This window comes from Lycium barbarum, chromosome 10 (assembly GCF_019175385.1).
Source record: "Lycium barbarum isolate Lr01 chromosome 10, ASM1917538v2, whole genome shotgun sequence".
Lineage (NCBI taxonomy): Eukaryota > Viridiplantae > Streptophyta > Magnoliopsida > Solanales > Solanaceae > Lycium > Lycium barbarum.
The window spans coordinates 20,023,488-20,037,710 of record NC_083346.1 but is presented as its reverse complement, the minus strand read 5'-3'; the positions used below and the strand labels follow the sequence as shown (position 1 = coordinate 20,037,710).

Genomic DNA, 14,223 nt, shown 5'->3' with positions numbered 1-14,223 from the left:
TCGTTTTTTTTCTTTTTAAGAACAAATGAATGATTTTTTTTTCTTCCAGCAAAACACACAAGTCTAGGTCAATCAATGCACTTAAAATAACTTGAAGTGGATGCAGTCATAATTCAAAACGAAATTCTTCCAAAGAACTTTAGCCAAAGTTTAAGACTAAGATCTGAAAGAGACTAAGATCCTAAATCATGGCAGATTATCCCATTTTAAGACTAAGGTCTCTTTGAATATAAAGAAAGAAAAGCTCTTACTCCAAACAAGTTCTAGGACTTATATAAGAAAAGGTATACAAACAGAAAGAGAGGAAATTATCAAAGAGTTCACACATGCCATAAAATAGTGAAAAAGTTTCCATGGTTTTCATTACTCCTCATGTACCAATTAACATACGAAACTGATGTAGTAGATAAGAACAGTGAATCAAACACCAACATTCGCTTAACAAGGGGGTAAGCTATTGGTTGAATTATCACAGCTCCCTAAGCAAACTTTATTAAACTAAAGAGCAAACTGATGCATGAATTAGGAAAAAAAAAACTAACACAAATGAATTGGAACGAGTCAACTAAGCCAAAATCTCTTTATGCTTACTAGAGAATTATACACAAAAATGAACTTTTGGTTCATGAGACATAAAGGAAACAGGGGAACTAACTTAAAGAAAGGCAAGCCAGTGAATACATCAAGAGAGCAACATTTGTTTCTGGAAACTCAAAGTGTAAATATGCTTAAACTGGAAATTTTAAGCATAACTTGATAAAAATCTATATAGCGATTAACATTTGTATAACTCTAACATGCTTGGAGAACAAAGAAAGTCACTCATTGTAATATATAATTTCATGTTTTTGGAACTAAAATGCTCAAGGAAGAAGTAAAACGGGCTGAAACATTAGGCAATACTCAATCTCATACTAATCTAAGCTTGAGCATAAGCTAAATCTCATAACATAAACTTATCGATGAAAGAGGAGCAACTAAGAAGAGAGGGGTATAAAAGAATGAAAGGAATGTCTTCGATCTGGCTCTTGTTCCCTGTAGGTTTATAGCACGCTAGGCTAGCTCATACAGCTCCCAGCCAGCAAGCAGTTAGCCATGAGGATTTCATTAAAAATTACAAAACTGGTATTTAACCAAACAAACATTTTCTAACGAGTTGAGCATACTGAAAAAAAAATAAACAACAAAGGGAAATAAACTCATGCTTTTCACTCAAATTTAAAGGAAGCTAAACATCTAAACCTGTAAACTTAATCATGCTGAATTCCTACAAAAATCAGAACGACGCTAACAAACATGAGATCGAGTCCATTAACTCATACTCACACAGAATTTAAATAGGCAGAAAACTTAACTAGGAAAATAGCTAAAAACGACACAGCCAAACAGAACCGGAAAAATTAAGAAAGAAGAAGGAGAATTTATGCTCAAACAAGAACTTAAACACTCAGATTTTAACACACACTAATTGACTAATAAACCAACTGACTTTTAGCGAGAAATGAAGAAAGGCTAAATATGGAAAAAAAAGTGCAGGAAATGCTAAGTAACTCATACTTTGCAATGGAGATGACAGGAGGAAATAAAATGGAAACTAACAAAGCATTAAATTAACTCATGTTTTCTATTCAAATGGAGTAACAACAACGACATGAAAATAGGATAGACTAACCAGTGAACATATTCTCATGTTAAATAGCAGGTAAAACGTTCTATTTCTACGGTCACGAATTAAAACAAACTTTAACCACCAAATAATATTATCCTACAAGGTTTAGCACAAACAAAGGTCGAATTTCCATTTTCATCGGATTTTGGCCCAAATAGAGATTCCCAACACTTAACCTTCAAATAAATTATAAACCCAACAGTTTTCAAGACACCCACCTTCGATTTTAGACAAAAAACACTTAAAGACACTCTGTCCTTTAGATAATAAGCAAAAAAACACAGATTTCTTAATTTCTATTTTAGGTTTAATGTCAGAAAACACAAAGAAGGAGACAAAGAAGAAAGAAACTGCCCATAAAACATAGAAAAATCAAAACATTCCTTTCCTTTAGATAAAAGATGCAGCAGAAGAAGAGAAAAATACAATAGAAACCCTAGATTCACATTATTTTGATCTCTGCTGTGCGCGCTCTCTCTCTATGTTAGCAATTTCGCATACTCTCTCTATATATCTGTGTTGGGAGTATTTTGAAGTGAAATAAACTGAAATGTTTACCCTAGGTTATATCTTCTATTTTAACACTTAGCGACGGAATAGCGACGGAATATAAAATCCGTCGCTAAATAATACATTGATTTCTTTTAATCATTAATATTGCAACAAATTTTTCCGTTGCTGCAAATATATATTTTTTTCGAGAAAAATTAAAAGGCCTAGCGACGGAGTTTTCGTTGCTGAATCCGTCGCTACATAAAAATAAAATTTGTCGCGCCTCTTCTGTTGCTAAATCTGTAGTGAAATTTAAGGCGCAAAAATTTTGAGCTAATCATTAGTGACGAAACTCAGTTTTCGTTGCTAATCCGTCGCTATATAATGAGATAAAATTTTAGTTGCTTTTCTAGCGACAAAATGAGTAATCCGTAGCTAATCCGTCGTTAATTAGCGACAGAATATGAGTTGTCGCTAATATTCCGTCACTAAACGCTGGTTTTTTAGTAGTGATTCTCTCTGGAATCTCGTTTAGCTTTGGAAAGTAATGGATACCGAGACCTTTAATCAGAGGCATTGCACTTGTGGCTAAATGCCATATTTCTAGGTTGTGAAGACTTAGAAGATGAAGGAACTCTAGTTGACAGAAGTTGTTATCATTGCAGGTAATCTCTTTTCCTTCATAAGCTTCTATTAATTCGAGATTCCTTAGGTTTGGCAACATTCCCAGAATAGGCATTGGATCTTCCGTGAGTTTTGAGTACCAAAGGATCATCATTGTGATTGAATTTGGAAATGGGTCCGACAGGGGCATTTTTTCTATTCTCCCCTGTAACAACAATTTCTGGAGCTTTTGACAAGAAGTAAGAAATTCAAGGGCTGGGAATGATTCACGAAATTCACACAACAATTTGAGAGTGCTAAGGCTTTTCAAGCTGCTAATGTTGTAAAGGGAGTAAGATTTCTCAATATCATACATGCTTAATTCTCGAACATTGACTAAATCAACAGGGTCGACATCTTTCCACTGATCACAACAGATGTATTCAAGAACTTGAAGACTTGTGAGTTTGTTTATATGTTGCAGAGGTTCTTTGTATGGAACGACTAAATGTCTTAGATTTACTAGGTTAGCTAACTCAGGAGGTAGTCGGGATCCATTATCAAGGTCTTCATCCAAGTCCTGGAGTGTCAGTAAATTCTTGAGGTTGCCTATGGAGGAGGGAATATCACAACTACCTCTAAAGCTTAAGTATCTGAGGCTGTACAAACTTCCTATGGCATCTGGTAGTGTAAATATGCCACAGTCATTCTCCAAGTATAGCACATATAAATGTTGGAACATATTGCAGAACTTTATCCTATCCAGCTCAAGACCTTTTTGATCAAAGAATGTAACTGATCTTAAGTTCAATCTGGAAAAATTAAGAGTGAGGTACCTTTCTCCTTGACCATTGATGGTATGTCTACGACATGAGGAGGATATGGAATGTTTTTTCGGACTATAAATGTCAAAGAAGTTTACCTCCAATGCCTTTTGTATGGCAAGATCCCGAAGTAGATCATGAATCCTACATCTAACAACTTCTTCCCAAAATGTATCTTCCACTTGAACCAAGCTTCGCCTTATCAGCTCATTCAGGAAGTCTTGAGCTACATCCTCGATTCTTTCTTCTCCTCTTGGTATCAATCCATCGGCCATCCACAACCACATGAGGTTCTTAGCATTAATCAGACGATCTTCTGGAAAAATACCAAAGTAAAAAAAGCATTGTTTGAGCACAGTTGGCAAATCATTGTAGCTCAGTGAGAGTATGTCCGAGATTGCAATGAAGTCATTTTTCACACGGTTCCAAAGGTGTTCCTTCACCCTTTCCCATTCTTCTGGCCCCCTTTTATGTGAAAGAAGCCCGCTTAGCGTAGCAATTGCAAGAGGTAAGCCTCTACACTTGAGCACCATTTCCCAAGCTAGCGTTTCCATTGCTGGGATCATTGCCTGAACGTCGAGTAGTTTCCTGCGAAAGAGGTCCCAACTTTCTTCTTCTGTTAGGAAATGAAGGCTATGGGGAAAACAGTTGTCATCTGCTCTTTTGGCCACATCCTCATTGCGTGTGGTAATAATAACTCTGCTTCCATTATTGTTGTTGGGGAATGCTCTTTCCAGCCTTTCCCATGCTTCTCTCTGCCATACATCATCAACCACCACAAGGTATTTTTTCTCTTCTAGTAGATTCCGAAGGTGTCTTTCTAGATCTATCACATCCGTCATCTTTTCCAACAAATCTAGAGTTTCCTTGTCACATCTTTGGATGGATTTGATGATATTCTTAAGGAGATCCGTGGTGTTATACTGTTGAGAAACACATACCCAAGCACGTGCATTGAAGATATTGGTTAGACTAGGGGAGTGGTAGAGATTTTTTGCAAGAGTAGTCTTGCCTAACCCGCCCATACCATAAATGGAGATGATGGTTCGGCGTGGCTCTGCTTTGACAAGTTCAGCAAGCAATCTTTCTACAACATCCTTAAAGCCAACAAAAATCTGATCCTGCTTATCCATATAGGAGGTAGTTCTCCTCAAGCCATATCTCTGATTGTTTGGCCTATAATTATTTGGCCCTTCTCCTGCAATATTATCGACATTTCTGATACCATAAGTCTCTCGTTTTCTAGAGATATCCATGATTCGCTGCTTGAGTGATTGAATCTCCTTACCGATGTTGTAGAATTTGGCCTCCTTCCTACATACGCAAGCGCAAGCCTTAAGACAACTAGCAAATCCTCCCTCATCACCTTTACCAGCCTCGAAATTGTAAGTCTCTAGTATCGCGACAGCGTCATTAGCAAAATCGTTAATTTCAAACACCCATTGTTGAACTCTTTGATCTCCAACTTGCTTTTCTTCTGCATCTTTGAGGAAACTCTGCATGAAGAGCAGCTCATTTCGCAGCCATCGCACATCCTCTCTCAGGCTTAAACGTAGGTTAACTTCCTGTATGAGGAAATCCCCAAGTTTTTGAACCGCAAATGACACAAAAGCATCAACCATATTTTGGAGTTTTGTTTTTTACTGTTATCAAGAGATCTTGAGTGTGGTGTTAAAGCAATATATAGCAGGCTTATAAGGTTGCTGTCCGTCCCCTTTGCTGTTTCCTCTTGTTTAAAAAAGTCATATGGAAGAAAGTTAAATCAAAGTTGGCTGCTAATTGCTGCCAAAAAGAAGTTTGATGCAGAGTAAGTATATTTTAATATGTTTTTAGCTGTTAATTAACTACTCTTATATTTTAATTGTTTCAAGTTTGACCAGCCACTTGCATCCACGCTCAATAATTGATGTTTGTTCCCCCATCCCCCACAAGAAAAAAAAGAAAAAAAAAAAAAAAACAGGATATGAATATTACTTTTGATCGTAATCATTCTACACAAAACAATAATTTCCAATTTGAATTAATATTAACTGGATTTGTATTCATTGTTTGTACACATCCCCTAGAAATTAATTTAACTTCATGTCATTGTCCGTCACTATATATAGAGTATTAAATAGTGGTAGCGGTAGTATAATTGGTTTGTTTGGAGTGGGAGACCTGAAAAGCATCTTTCTATACAATCATTTGATTTTATAGGAGAAAGTCAAATCAAAATTGGCTGCTAATTGCTGCCAGAAATAAGTTTGAGCAGAGTTTGTTATGAATGGGCCTGAACCAGTATTTGTAAATGGGCTGGTGGAATGGGATCCAGGGTGATAAATAGTGCCTTGCGGGAGCAATTGGGGTTATGCGAACCTCTCATCTCAAGAAATCTAAGCTTGTCATCTCCATTCTTTGTTTACTGTTTCATTTCTTAGTTTTCCAATTGTAATTTCCTATTTCAGTTTGTTAAATACAATCATCTTCCCAATTGTTGAGTATTTGTAGTTGTGTTTACTACAGAATAAAGTATATTTTAGTTTAGTTTCTTCTTTTTGGATTAAGTAAAACAATAACATCAAATGCCGATTGACATTAGTAACTACAGCATTATTCATTGTTCGTACACATTCCCCAAGAAAATTTAAAATTCATTTGGACGGCCAAGGAACTCCCTATTTTATGGCCCCGTTGAGTATTAAATAGGAGTAGTAAAATTGGTTTGGAAGCATCTTTCTATATAATCATTTGACTTTGTATTATTCCATCAGAATAATGATCAGACATTTTACATTGTGCCTCACATAACAAACACAATGTGTTCTTCTAATTTTATTATCCATTTGCTGTTCTCAGTGTCATTTGCCTTTTGTGTTTTCTGTCATTTTTATTCATCCTCTGCCTTTACGAACACCCATATGCTGCCTCTGATTTTTTTTTCCTTCTTCAGACTATCAATGCATATAACCACTATTTGTTTTGGTTTTTGGTTCTTGCCTTCGCTCTGCAACTCTTGCTGATGAGTTTGAACTTCTTTTTTCTTTTGACCTTCTTCTTGGCCTATCTTGATTCATTGATATGCATGGTGTTATGGCTGACCTTTTTTTTTTGTGAATATCGTTACACAAAGTGCCAGGTGTTTGGAAAAAATGCAGACCTTGTTCGCACTGTTGACAGGGGCGGATGTACCAAGAGCCCAGGGTGTTCACCCGAACACCCTGGACAAAAAATTACAGTGTATATTTAGGGTAAATTTTATGTGTTTATGTACATATATTAACTTTTGAACACCCTGAACATATATTACAGTGTATATTTAGGTTCAATTATTTTTTCGAATACCCTGAGTGAAAATTCTGAATCCGCCACTGACTGTTGAGGACCGGAAATCTAAGTTTTGTATACCAAGTTCTTCTGATTTTCACTTTCAAGTTACTTTAGTATCCTCACAACACACAGAATATAGTATAGATGTAATTGATAAAGAATTAATTGTGAATGTAAAAAAAGGTTTCGATATATTACCAGTAAAAAAAAGTTTCGATATATTACCTTGATAGGTCGACCCTTTCACATCACAAAATGCTACGACAGGTTTTGTATCTATCAGTTTTTGTAGTATTTCCCCATCTTTTTCGGGTAGCTCACCCCACAAGGTCACAGTTCTACGATCATACCTAAAAGTATCAATTAGATTATGTATTAGTTGCAGGAAATAAGCAAACATTCTTACATGCTTGGAGCTACAAAAACACAATCACTAATAGTAGTTGGTTATTTCTTTCAAACTGATTTATATGCTTGGAGCTACAAAAACACAATCACTAATAGGATACTTAAAGAGTAGTATCAATTGGGTTATGTATTAATTGCAGGAAATAAGCAAACATTCTTACATGCTTGGAGCTACAAAAACACAATCACTAATAGTAGTTGGTTATTTCTTTCAAACTGATTTATATGCTTGGAGCTACAAAAACACAATCACTAATAGGATACTTAAAGAGTAGTATCAATTGGGTTATGTATTAATTGCAGGAAATAAGCAAACATTCTTATATGCTTGGAGCTACAGAAACACAATCACTAATAGTAGTTGGTTATTTCTTTCAAACTCGTTTATATGCTTGGAGCTACAAAAACACAATCGCTAATAAGATACTTAAAGAGTCTCTGAGTCCTAAGTTTTAGCAGAGAGATCCAAGGCTTGTATTGCTGATTCAGCTAGTTGTTAGCACTTAGCAACTTGCTTTGCTGATTCAGCTATGAAGTGCTAAGCACGGGCCCAACGTGTATTTTTCAGATGTGCTTAGCACGGGTGATTCACCACTTTTTGATTTGCTTTGCAAATCTTTCTTTATCTATGGTGGGTTTTAACGAGCAATAGTGAATGCAGTCTAGAAAATTAGATTCTTTTACGTCTGCTTATAATGGTTATTAGTTTTCAAATGAGATTATTCTTTCTAGAAATATGATGCTCTTTCTTTATTAAATTTTGTTGACATTTTATTTTTTGATTTGTAGGGAGTTTTTTTACTTGAGAATGTGGGCCTTCCATGAAGGATTAGATAAGATTGTAATGATTAGAGATGTTCAAGCCCTTCCTGGGATGAAGACAGATTTCGTTTTACTCCACTTCTTTGGTTCAGAATAAGCTCCCTATATCCACAACTTTGTTAGAAACTGGGAATTAAAATCGACATGCTTTTTGTTAGGAATCTTGTTTTTTTTTTTTTTTTTTTTGGGATTCTTGAGTGATAAATGATGCTGTGTCATCTGTCCTATCTCCTTCATAAACAATATAAGTACTTTTCAATAAAAGAAAATGGAAGTAGACGAGGTTTTTTATTTAATTTGGTCACGATCTCACCTGTGAAGATACATCTTGAACTTCTTTGCTAGGTTTTCCCAATACACCTCAAAAATACTAATAAGTATTGAATGCAATTGATTTTTTTGCCAGAGGAGTCTTTTACTCATTTGAGTTAATAAATGGGAAGGACGAAGACAATGAATCATAATGTTCCAAGAAACAGTTAGCTCTCGCAAGAATTGCTTATTTTGATTTGTATAATTTTCATTAAATTCCATTTGTTTGTTTTAATCTTCTGGCTGCATTGTATGGATGATTGTTTGGTTTCTCATTTTTGCTCGAGTAGGTATGAATGATTTTGTCAGCACCATATTGAATTTTGAATTTTCTGCTTGCTTTATTTCAGCTTTCAGTCCGTGTTGTTATTGGTAAGTGTCGCTCTTTTGCTGCCTTTAGTTAGCTTCTTTGCATTGAAATGTTGAGTTTCCAAAGTATATAGTGCTCTTTTTGCTGGTAGTACATCAAGATGTGTTTGATCATCTTGGATATGCTTATTCTCTATTTTTTTATTTTTGTATAGAAATTACATGTTTTATGTTTATTGGAGTTGTTTCTACCGGTGATATGTCCCAAAAACAGGCATGCTGATTTCAACATTATACTCGCTCTTCTAATATAGTAAAAAAAAATTGTATGTATTATGTTTATTAGAGTTGTTTCTACCTTTGACATGTTCCCATAAATTGAGCTTGTATCACTGTATGACCATACTAAATAGTACTACTTATAAAACTTGTGAACACATGTTTTTACTTTTCCTGATGAAGGAAGTGGATAAATTAGTTTTCTTTGAATAGTTTCTGCCTTTCTGCATAGCTGAATTCTGTGTTAACATAAATGAGTAATCTGACAAAGATTGAATATAGGCTTTCAATAGAATACATATGATAGCTTTCTTGATTTAATGCAGTGTTTCTTTCTGCCAATTCCATTTGTTTCCTCCCTTTTTTTTTTTTTTTGTACACTTCAAGTTAGGCTCTTTATTTTAAAGATAATGTGGAATACTGCTGGTATATATTAGAATAGTGGCCATATTTTCACTGCATGTTTGAGTATTTACATATGCTATATTAGAGCAATAGATGACTATTTCCTCTATTTTTCTTACTTCAAGCTAGGCTCTTTAGTTTAAAGATAATGTGGAATACTGGTGGTTTAGAAAGAATAGTGGCCATATTTTCACTGCATGTTTTGAGTATTTACATATGCTATATTAGAGCTCTAGATGACTATTCTCTAATTTGAGTTTCTTCTTTCAAGGAAGAAGTACATGTTTTTCTTGAAAGGGTCTGAACTGAGGGAAAAATTGCAAAAAATATGTATATTGCCAAGAGGCAAAGTTCAGCATATGATAGCTTATGTTTGGTCCAGATTTATTTATGTGATAAACGAGAGAAATAGAAGGTTCTTTGAAGGTAGAACGACTCCAGTTAACATTACAACTCCAGTTAACATCTGAAATATATCCTCTATTTGGTGTAAATCTTGGAATACGAATAACATAGATCAAACTCTAGATTTTATTAGCTTTCTCAACAGCTATAAGCATTAGTATGCTTTAGCTTGAGTTGTCTATCTATGTGCGATTATTTTGTTTAAAGATCAAAGTGATTGAAACAACAGAGAGTTATTTTTGTTGGTGGATTAAGTGTCTATAGTCTTTTGAGAGTTGAAACTTCAAAATTGAGTTTTTTGTTTGTTAAGCTTAGGTTTAGTAAACCTTTTATTTTGGTTGGATTGGATGTTTCTTCAACTAAGTGACTCTACTTGGAGCCTTAAGATCTCTATTAATAAGCATTTTATATTTGTTCTCGCTAACAGTGTTCTGAATATGAGTCTGAATTTGGGAATGGAGTTCGACTACCAGAGGATGTTACGAGATGCCTTCCTGTATTGAAGAGCACTAGAGAGGAGTTTTCATAGTGTTGTCATGACTATGAATGGTGAAGCAGTTGGTGGGTGGAACAAATAGGGGCAATTTAGTATTTAATACTACATACATTGTAAGCCCTGATTTTTCATCTGTAAACCTTGAATGCTGGCTCTACGGAAACATTCGTTGATGCTGAGGAAACAATTCTTCAAGGATAAAACCTCTGGTGTAACTAGCCAAACAACATAATCAAGGCAAAGTTGCTCAATATTGAACACGAGGTATATTCAAATTTATGAAGGTACTTGCAACTCCTGATGCTTTATTACTATGTGAATTTTTGATATATGAACCTATGTTTTAGTTTTAAAATTAAATTATAACGGGTTGGTTAGTATTCGAATAACTGTCGGATGAGTGATATGTTTTTAATTTGGTCAGCTCTAAAACAAGCTTTAAATGTGGGATTCTCCTAAGGAAAGGAGTGTAGTAATGTTTTAGCTTGGAAGTTAGTAGGCTGATTTATGTAATAGTATATGTTTTCTCTTCAATTTTATTGCATATTGGAACACTTCCAATTTTACTGTTTTCTCGGTTTATTGTTGTACATGACCTCAGGTGCATTAGTTTTGAAATATTGCTTCCAATTTTATGTTTGCCATAGAACGCACTGTGCCGCAAAACCTTCTTTTTAATATATCCATAGCTTTGGAAATGCTTCTTCCGGGGCTGCTTGGTGAGCGTTAATTGCCCCCTGCAACATCTACCTTAAAAACGGTTAATCATTATAGTAAGAAAAAGCATCATTAAAAGGATTTCTTCCCCATGCAAGTAAAACAAAAATTATGCTGCTATGTGTTCCCCTCATAGTGCTTTTACGAGCTAAAGCCTTGAGAAAGATTTTTAATCTCAATTATACACAAAATAACAAGCAGTTTAAGGAAGTAAAACAGTACATCAATACACTTCCTCATTTTTCTTTTCCAGCTTTCATTCTCCTATTGGGTGTAGTATCTTCTCTGTAGATATTTGCCTCCTCTTATCATTTAATTACATTTAACATGCTTATATGACTTTGTAGGAGCACTTCTTCCTGGAGAAATAGCAGCAGCCAAGTACTGCAATGCAATATGTTCGCTCGGCATCATTAAGATGAAATACATTTTTGTGCTCATTTCCTCATATATCCTTCCCTTTAGTATTTCTTGAAATAATTTATCCTTGTAAATGTGAAGATTAAAAAATATCTTGTCTAATTTACTTGATCGACGTTTCTATTAGGTATGGTTCTTGCCTTTTACCATCATAAATGGTCAACGCAGCTCTGCTGGCCATGATTAAGCTATATTGGGGCGGCCGCTTTTTTGCTTTGTCTGCATACTTGTCTTTCTGGAAAGGAGAAGGCAGCAAAACACATAGAAAATATGTTTCATCCTAAATATGATTATCCAGCACAAAGAACTAGTTTCCCCCACTGATGACAACGAATTTCGAATACTTGTATCATTGATTTGGGATTTTTTTTGGGTATTTATAACTTCTTATTGTACAAACGTACTTTGGTCTTCAAAAAATAAAGAGTTTGAGAAGATCTTTGATAATTTCATAAAGTTTTGCTTTCCACTGTTTTTTATAGTAATGCACCTTTCACACTCTCGGAAAAATGAAAATATCAGTTGAAGTACAATATAAGTCACTGGGCCCGTGCTTAGCATGGGCGCTTCGTCACTAGACTTCCTCCACTGAAGCAGGCTGCACTCCGTTGACATGCCAGCTAGCTGAGCTCGCGGTTATTTTTGGGATTCTGTAATTTTAGTGCTTTAAGAGTATTGTACTATATTGCTGCTTGAGTATATGTTTTCATCGTTTTACAAGAAAGCAGTTCCGTTTCAATTTAATTACTTTCTGTACCAGCTGAAAGTTATAGTACTGTGGGCCCCAACTTAAGTTCCCATTTCAGACTTACAAGTTTAGTTTTCCTGCACTTGAGGCCCCCAATATATTTTCCAACTTCATCAGCATTTGTTACTTAGGTTTTTTCTTACGTTGCTTGTTTTAAATATTGAACACGAGGTATATTCAAATTTATGAAGGTACTTGCTACTACTGATGCTTTATTACTATGTGAATTTTTGATATATGTACCCATGTTTTAGTTTTAAAATTAAATTATAACAGGTTGGTTAGTATCCGACTAACTGTCGGATGAGTGATATGTTTTAAATTTGGTCAGCTCTAAATCAAGCTTTAAAAGTGGGATTCTCCTAGGGAAAGTAGTGTAGTAATCTTTTAGCTTGAAAGTTAGTAGGCTGATTTATGTAATAGTATATGTTTTCTCTTCAATTTTATTGCATATAGGAACACTTCCAACTTTACCGTTTTCTCGACTTATTGTTGTTCCAGGACTAAACCTGAAGGATGACATCCGATGAGTAGTCACATGGATTTTATAATGGGGGCCCAGAGACACCGACTGCAAAAGTGAAGCTATGTGTTGGTGCTCTTCCGTCTGGAAAATGGCGTTCCTGCTATAAACGCGGACTTACTTTCAACTTTAACTTCTACCTCTATGTAAACCGAACTTATGTAGTTCAATATACGAGTTGTGTGGAAAGTGTTGTGTCCTGCTAGAGGTGATGGTGTCCGTATAACATGTATTGTCTACAATTGTTCTTATAAGGCTTAATACCTAGATGAACCCTTAAACTTGGCATGTTTTGTAAGATAGGCATATAAACTTATAAGGTGACCAGATAGACACTTAAACTTACTCAAAGTGTATTTTTCAAGTTTTTCAGTTGTTTTGAAAACAAAAACTATATTTTTCAAACACTCACAATTTTCATGGCCAAACAAGCCCTAAATATATCACAAAATATTTTTTTTAAAATGCAAAAATAAGGCAAATGCATATACATGAGACTATAAATGTGCACTTAAACCAATAAATACTCGCTAATCGCAATTTTGCAGCTTTCAATTAACTCGGATTTTTTTTTTACACTTGAATAATTAAAAAACAATAACTTTAACCAATAAAAATCCTTAAAAAAAGAAATTTCAAATTAAGAAATTTCTAAGTTCAGTATTTCAAGTGTAAAAGAAATTTCAAATTAAGAAAACTGTAAAACCGAGAAGAAAATCCTTAAAAAAAAGAAATTTCTTAATTTGAAATTTCTTTTTTTAAGGATTTTTATTGGTTAAAGTTATTGTTTTTTAATTATTCAAGTGTAAAAAAAAAACCGAGTTAATTGAAAGCTGCAAAATTGCGATTAGCGAGTATTTATTGGTTTAAGTGCACATTTATAGTCTCATGTATATGCGTTTGCCTTATTTTTGCATTTTAAAAAAAATATTTTGTGATATATTTAGGGCTTGTTTGGCCATGAAAATTGTGAGTGTTTGAAAAATGTAATTTTTGTTTTCAAAACAACTGAAAAACTTGAAAAATACAGTTTGAGTAAGTTTAAGTGTCTATCTGGTCACCTTATAAGTTTATATGCCTATCTTACAAAACATGCCAAGTTTAAGGGTCTATCTGGGTATTAAGCCTTCTTATATAACTTAGACTAACATCATTAGACTCAAAGATGTGATCTATGTTATTGGGCCCCGTTATCTAGTGTATCTAAAAAGAAGCACAATGGCGAAACTGAAGCAGTCAAAGGGACACAGGTTGAACCTAGTCAAATAATTATATAATCTACTCGATAAGTATAGGTAAGCCAAATGGGCAAAATTGAAGTACACAAAGGGATTACGGATTCTATTCTTGGAGTAACTGTAGTGGGTGTAAAAGACAATTAAAAAAAGCTTGAGGCTAGAGTACCAATACCAAAAATAAATAAATAAATAAATAAATAAATAAATAATAAAGAAAAGGTTAAAAAAGAAGATGTAAGAATAT

General features: G+C 34.4%; 1 long non-coding RNA gene across 1 annotated transcript; it reads left to right on the top strand.

Annotated features, from left to right (window-relative positions):
* The first annotated feature begins 2,679 nt into the window (after positions 1 to 2,679).
* On the top strand, positions 2,680 to 12,990 carry LOC132614392 (uncharacterized). The gene is made up of 3 exons (XR_009572287.1): positions 2,680 to 5,395; positions 10,265 to 10,597; positions 11,398 to 12,990. It is a non-coding gene; the product is annotated as an uncharacterized LOC132614392 (long non-coding RNA).
* Positions 12,991 to 14,223: the final 1,233 nt, after the last annotated feature.